The sequence below is a fragment of the Condylura cristata genome, unplaced genomic scaffold, assembly GCF_000260355.1.
Source record: "Condylura cristata isolate star-nosed mole 26May11 unplaced genomic scaffold, ConCri1.0 scaffold00042, whole genome shotgun sequence".
Lineage (NCBI taxonomy): Eukaryota > Metazoa > Chordata > Mammalia > Eulipotyphla > Talpidae > Condylura > Condylura cristata.
Window position 1 is genome coordinate 4504889 of NW_004567143.1, and position 6267 is coordinate 4511155.

The window sequence follows — 6267 nt, forward strand, 5'->3', positions numbered from 1 at the left end:
CGCCCGGGCTGCCCCCGGGTCCCAGCAGCCGGCGTGTCGCGGACACGACCCACCCGCGATGCTCACGCACAAGTGCGCGCTACCAGGTCAGAGCCAGACTCGCGGCCGCCCCTCTCGGCGCCCCGGCGTCCCTGGGCCCCGGTTCTGCAAGACCCTGGCACCGAGAAGCCTTCCCTGCCTCCAGCCAGTGGAAGGCACTGCTCGCCTGCCGGAGCCCACCCTGCTCAGAGGCTAGGCTAGCCTGCACAGTAGGGCCTGAATCCCACCTGCTGGTGTGGGAGCCTCAGCCCGGGCCAGGTGGGCGGAAGGTTGCCACTCTGGACCAGAGGCCTCAGGTTCCAACCTCTGCCCCAGATGCCCAGAGAGGAGAGGGCACTGCCCTGGGGCCATGGGCATCATGCACCGCGGCTGGCGCACCACCCTGAGGTGGGGCCCCACAGACAGGCACAGGGGCTTCCAGCCCTCTCCCTGTACGTAGTTTTGCTTGTTCTATTTTATTCTATTTACTGATGCACACAGAACTGGGGTACAGGTCAGAGGTACAGGGCCGTGAGAGGATTCACCGGAGACAGAGTGGGGAGCAGAATAGGCAGATCGATGAAGTCCACTGCTGAGGGGAGCAGTGGGGAGCCAGGAGCGGTCCCTCCCTGGCCGGGGATCGAACTCGTGCTGCGGGGCTGCACCAGCTTCACAGTGCTGCGCTGTCACCCGTTGTGCCACCAGGGAGGGCCCCTGTTTTACTTTAAAAATTTTAATTGTGGTCAAATCCTCATATAAATTTTACCAGCTTAACCACTTTTGAAGTGTCCAAAATTTTCTAACCTTGCGGAGGGAAACTACCCCCATGAAACCCTAACTCCCTACCCACCCTGCTTTCTATCCCCACACCCCTTGCCTCACCCTTCTACTTTCTGTCTCTGTGACTCTGGCCCCTCCAGGGACCTCATATAAGCACAGAGTGTATCTTTTCATGAGAGGCTTATTTCACTGAGCTTCATGGCCTCAAGGCTCATCCAGGTTCTGGAGGGTGTCAGAAGTCTCTTCCTTTTCCGGGACTGAATACTATTCCACAGCGTATCAGTCACAAGCCACAAAGTTACATTTCTACCCACAGCCTCAGTATATCACAGGTGGCAGCCTCTAGACCCGAGGCTTTACTCAGTGACGTTCAGAGAACAAAGCTGCAAGGCGACTCTCCTCTCAGGTGTCCTCACTGTCAAGCTAAGCCCTGCTGCGTATACCTTGTCTTGTTACCTTGTAAAAGGCAAAACTATGACACTCTTAGACAAACTACTGGAGAAAAAATTGGGATTCTAGGGCCAGGAGAAGAGGGCTTTCCCTTGACATGAAACACACAATTCTCAGGGTGAGACGATGATAAATCAGACTTTATGGAAATAAAAAAAGTGTGGTTCTGTTAAGGAGACAGCAATGAAAGCGACAGAGCAGGAGAAAACAGGTCTGAGTCCCATGTCAGCACATGGCGAGAGTTCAGAACACACAGAGAATGTCTAGGACTCAAAGGCAGGCACCAGAGTGGACACCCCGGGAGACCAGCAGACCCGTGGAGGAGAGGCCATCTCGTCCTGAGAACATATGCAAAAGGCCCCAGCAACAAGTGCTGGCGAGGCTGCAGAGGGAAGGAGACGGTCGCCCTGCTGGTAGGAGTGTCGGCTGACACGGCCATCGTGGAAAGCAGTCTGGGCTGCCCTTAGAAAATGAAAAATGGGGGGCCCTCCCTGGAGGTGCAAGGAATTGAAGTGCAGCACTGTAGGCTGTCACGGCCGCTTCAGCACAAATTCAATCCCCGGCCAGGGAGTGACCCACAGGGCACAGCAGACCTCTCCTGTCTCCCCGCTGCTCCCCTCAGCTGTGTACTTTGTCTATCTGCCTGTCCTGCTCCCCACTCTGTCTCTGGTGAGTCCACTCTCTGCCCCTGCACCTCTGGCCTATACCCAGTTCTGTATGCATAAATAAATAAATCTTTAAAAAAAAGAAGAAAATGAAAAATGGAAATATATGGCCCAGCGATTCTATTCCTGGGCATCTATTCACAGAACAAGAGGCCATCAACTAAAAAAAGAAAAAGAAAAACTGTCTGCTCTGCAATGTTTATTGCAGCATTATTTACAACAGTCAGACAGATGTGGTCCAGCCACACAGAGGAATAGTATTCAGCCATAAAGAAGACAAAATGCTGCCAGTGACAGCAAGTCAGGGGCATTACGCGTGGGAAAGCAAGTCAGCATAACAGCGACAAATTCTGGATGTCGCCTCGTGGGTGATTTACAGGGTAACGCAGTCGTGAGGCCAAGGGCCAATCGCAAATGAAGGAAAGTTTCTGAGGTTAAGAGGCAGGGTGGGGAGCATCAAAGGGGTCTAATATAGGGTGGTGGGAAAAACAATTTATTAAGAGAGTAGATTCCATTCATAGCACGTTCTGGAAGTGACAGTGTTACAGGGACGCAGAACAGAGGAGTGGCGGGTGGAGGGAAGTGGCGGGGTGGAGGGCCAGGGGCAGACTGGCTGTGCTCCCAGAGGGGCCGCCTCGGTCTTCGCCGTGTAATTAAATGGCGGATCGTGTGCTGAGACGACCCTGGCCCACCCCTGGGTTCTGTCCTCATGCGCATCCTGGGAGCAGAGAGGTGGCAGGTTACGCAGCTGCACATACAGTGTGTGCTCACGGGTGCGCACACGCCCCCCACGGACACGTCCCCCCCGTGGGCACGCGCCCCCCACACATATGCACATGCACACCCAGCAGATGGTGGGAAAACAGGGCAGAGAAAGACGCAGGCGACCAGCCAGAAGCGGAGACCAGATTCCCCCCGGCCCCTGGGGGACCGGCGTCCTGGCAATTCCTCCATGTAGGAATTCGGCCTCGAGAGGCGACACCCATTGTTTTAGGCCCGCGGCTGGCCAGTCAGGCTGGGGCAGGCCCCGCAGCGGCACCCTCGAGGTGGTCTGCCTTCTGGGTCTGTCTGGGAGGCGGCGCCAAGGGCATCTACTCTGAGCTTGACCACAGGTGGGAGGACAGAGGGAGCCTGGAGTGCCCTGCTCGGCCTGAGCCCGCCGGAAGGTGGAGGCCCCTCTCGGGCAGAGGCTGGCGGGCGGCAGCCGCAGGTCCTCCATGTGGGCGTTGCCTTGGGCACACGGCTGCGCAGAAGGGACCCGGCCCTCTGGACCTCGTCTCTTAGCGCCACCTCCCACCCCGAGCTTGACGCTGCAGGAAGCTCATCCCGGAAGGCCCTAGAATAGCCGGGGTCCTGGAGGGAAGGAGGGGCACAGCGAGGTTTCACGGGAGAAAGTTGGGGGGGTTCCTCAGGAGAAGTGGCGGGCCCAGAGCCAGAGATGGAGGCGGCCAGACCCACGCCAAGGGCAGCTCCGGGGTGAGGAAAGCGGGGTCGCCGTCGGAAGCCCGCAGGCCCAGCCCAAGGCAGCACAGGCCCAGGGCACGGGCACGGACATTGTCAACCTCAGCAAGCCCCTGCCGCCGCTCCCGCAGGCCGCCGGCCTCCGGCAGTGCCCCACAGGCCAAGGCCAGCAAGAAGTGGGATCCTGCAGCCCGAGAGGCAGCCTGGGGGGCGGGGGGCGGCCCAGGCTGGAGGCTGGGTCGGGCGGAGGTTTGCCTTTGCTTCCAGAATAGCCCGTGGCCCAGCCAGGGGAAGCGCCAGGTCTCGTCAGCCGTCGGTCACCGTGCGCTGGCAGTTCCAACAGGAACCAGACGGAGAGTGCCGTGGCCAGCCCAGACAGCTTGGTCTCCAGACGGACACCAGGAAACGGGAGAGACGACCCTGCAGCCGCTCCGGCCGGTGAGGGCAGGCCTCCTGCGCCCGCTCGCGGGCTGTCTGCAGCAGCGGCCGCAGCACCCAGCTCATGAAGGCTGGGTCCACGGTCTCAGGTGTCCTACCTGCTTCACGTCACCCCAGTTTCCCAGTGGCCATGACTACGGGACAGTACGTAAGAGGAGGCGTCACTTTGGATTAGTTATAAAAACACAAACTATTTTAAAATAACATAAAACTGTACAAAGATCTTAAATATTTTATTTTGAAGAAAGATTTCTTTCATTTCTCTATGCACACAAGAAATGGGGTGCAGGCCAGAGGTGCTGGGGTGAGAGGACTCCTCAGAGACAGAGTGGGGAGCAGAACAGGCGGATTAAGTGAAACCCGCTGCTGAGGGGAGCAGCGGGTGGGTCAGGAGAGGTCTGCCGAGCCATGTGGTCACCTCCGGGGCGGGGATCGAACTCCCACTGAAGTGGCTGCGGCCAGCCTGCAGTGCTGCGTCTGAACCCGTTGCACCACCAGAGAGGGCCTGAATAGATTTTTTTAAAAGAACTTTTTCTGAGATATATGTGCCACCATGATGCTTAAAAAATTGAGTCCTCTTAATTTCTTTAAATACTGAGTTTAAATATCTATTGTCATACATGCCATGTACAAAAATCTAGCTTGTGGGCCCTCCCTGGCCACAGCCGCTTCAGTGCGAGTTCCAACCCCGCCTCGGAGGTGACCCACAGGGCGCGGCAGACCTCTCCTGTCTCCCCGCTGCCTCCTCAGCAGCGTACTTCGTCCACCTGCCTGTTCTGCTCCCCACTCTGTCTCTGGTCAATCCTCTGACTGCCCCTGCACCTCTGGCTCGTACCCCAGTTCTATGTGCAGAAATAAATACTTTTAACACAAAACTCTTACTGTAAATGAGGTTCAGCTGGAGAGTACCTCTTTTTAAAAAAATAAGTCTAGCTTACTTTAAGTAAAATTCAATAAGGTTCAGAGACCAGCCTTGCCAGGTCTCCAGCCTGGAGTCCCGCTTGCCGCCAGCGGTTCCGAGCCGATGTCCGGCTGCGGAGCTGAGCTGCAGTGCCGGGCTGGCCCACCAGGAGGCGCACACTGCCGGGGCTTTTGTTGGTCATTTTTGTGACTCCGCGATTGAAAATGGGTTCCTTTTTTTTTTTTTTTTTAAAGATTTATTTATTTATTCATACAGAACTGGGATACAGGCCAGAGATGCGGAAGGTAACGCACGCTTTATTCTGTAGGGCTTCCTCTTTCTGGTTCTGGGGACTCGCGAGCGGGATGAGACAGCTGCCTAGGGTCCTCGTGTTCCTGTCTCCCGGAACTCCTGTGTGGGTGCCGCGCTTGGCCTCCCCGGGGCGGGCACTCCCGCTGCGCGGCCAGCGCCTGACACCTGCCCGGGCCTGCGGTGGGGACTGCCGGCTCTGCAGGTGTCGGGGGTGGGGGGACTCGCTGGGTCCTGGACTCCCAGCCTGCCCGCCCCTCCGCACCCCGCTGACCCTGCTCGAGCCTCTCCCCAAACGCCCCATTCCATGCCCGGTGGAGCCCCCCTTCTCCACCTGAGCCCGGAAATTCCACGCCCCTCCCCTTGACTCGCTGACCCAGGATCTGCACTTGCTCAGCGTTTGCAGTCGTGACACTGCAGCTCCGCATTTTTGGTGTTAGTCCTGATTCTGTAGGTCCCCGCCAAGGAGTTAGAGAAGAAACGCTGGGACGGCTGTCGGGGATGGCGGCAACGGGCAGGGGGCGGGGCGGGGCCGCAGCAGCCGCCCCTACACAGCTCGTTCTGCTTTCGCGTACATTTTTAATTTCCCACTGAAAACAAGTTTCCCCTGGACACTGCGAGGCGTGTCCGAGTTGCGCGCCCCGAAACCGGGCGGGGCTGGACCGCGGGGCCCGGGAGGGAACCAACGGGAGGCTGCGGGCGGGCGCGGGCTCTGGCGCCACCTGGCGGTCGTGTCTGGGCCGACATGGGGCGCCGGGCTCCCTCAGCCCTCAAGGCCTCGACTCCAAGAGAGCCTCCCAGGGCCCCCTCGGGCCCACACCCACTCATGTCCCTCACCTTTTGGAATCACCTTTTGTCCTTTAACCAGCAGGTGCATAGCTCACGCTCCCAAGGACACTGGCCTGAGACCCTGACACAAAGCCCCCCATGTACAGTACCCTAAGTGGAAACGGGGTCTGAGCTGAGGGCCCTAATCCAGCATGGCAGGTGTCCTTTCAGGAAGGGGGCCGGCACAGACAGCACAGGGGGCTGCTGCGTGAGCCCAGGGCCTCACTGCCAGCCAGGGACCCAGGAACCCTCAGCATCTGCAGAGAGAGTCTGACCCCAGACGCCTCGACCTTGGACCTCTGACCTCAGGACAGTGAGACAGTGATTTTTTCTGACTTAAGCCCCTCAAGAGTGTGGTCCTGCATCAGTGGTAGCCCCAGAAAACAAGGGCATTACCCCAAATTTTACTTGGCTTCC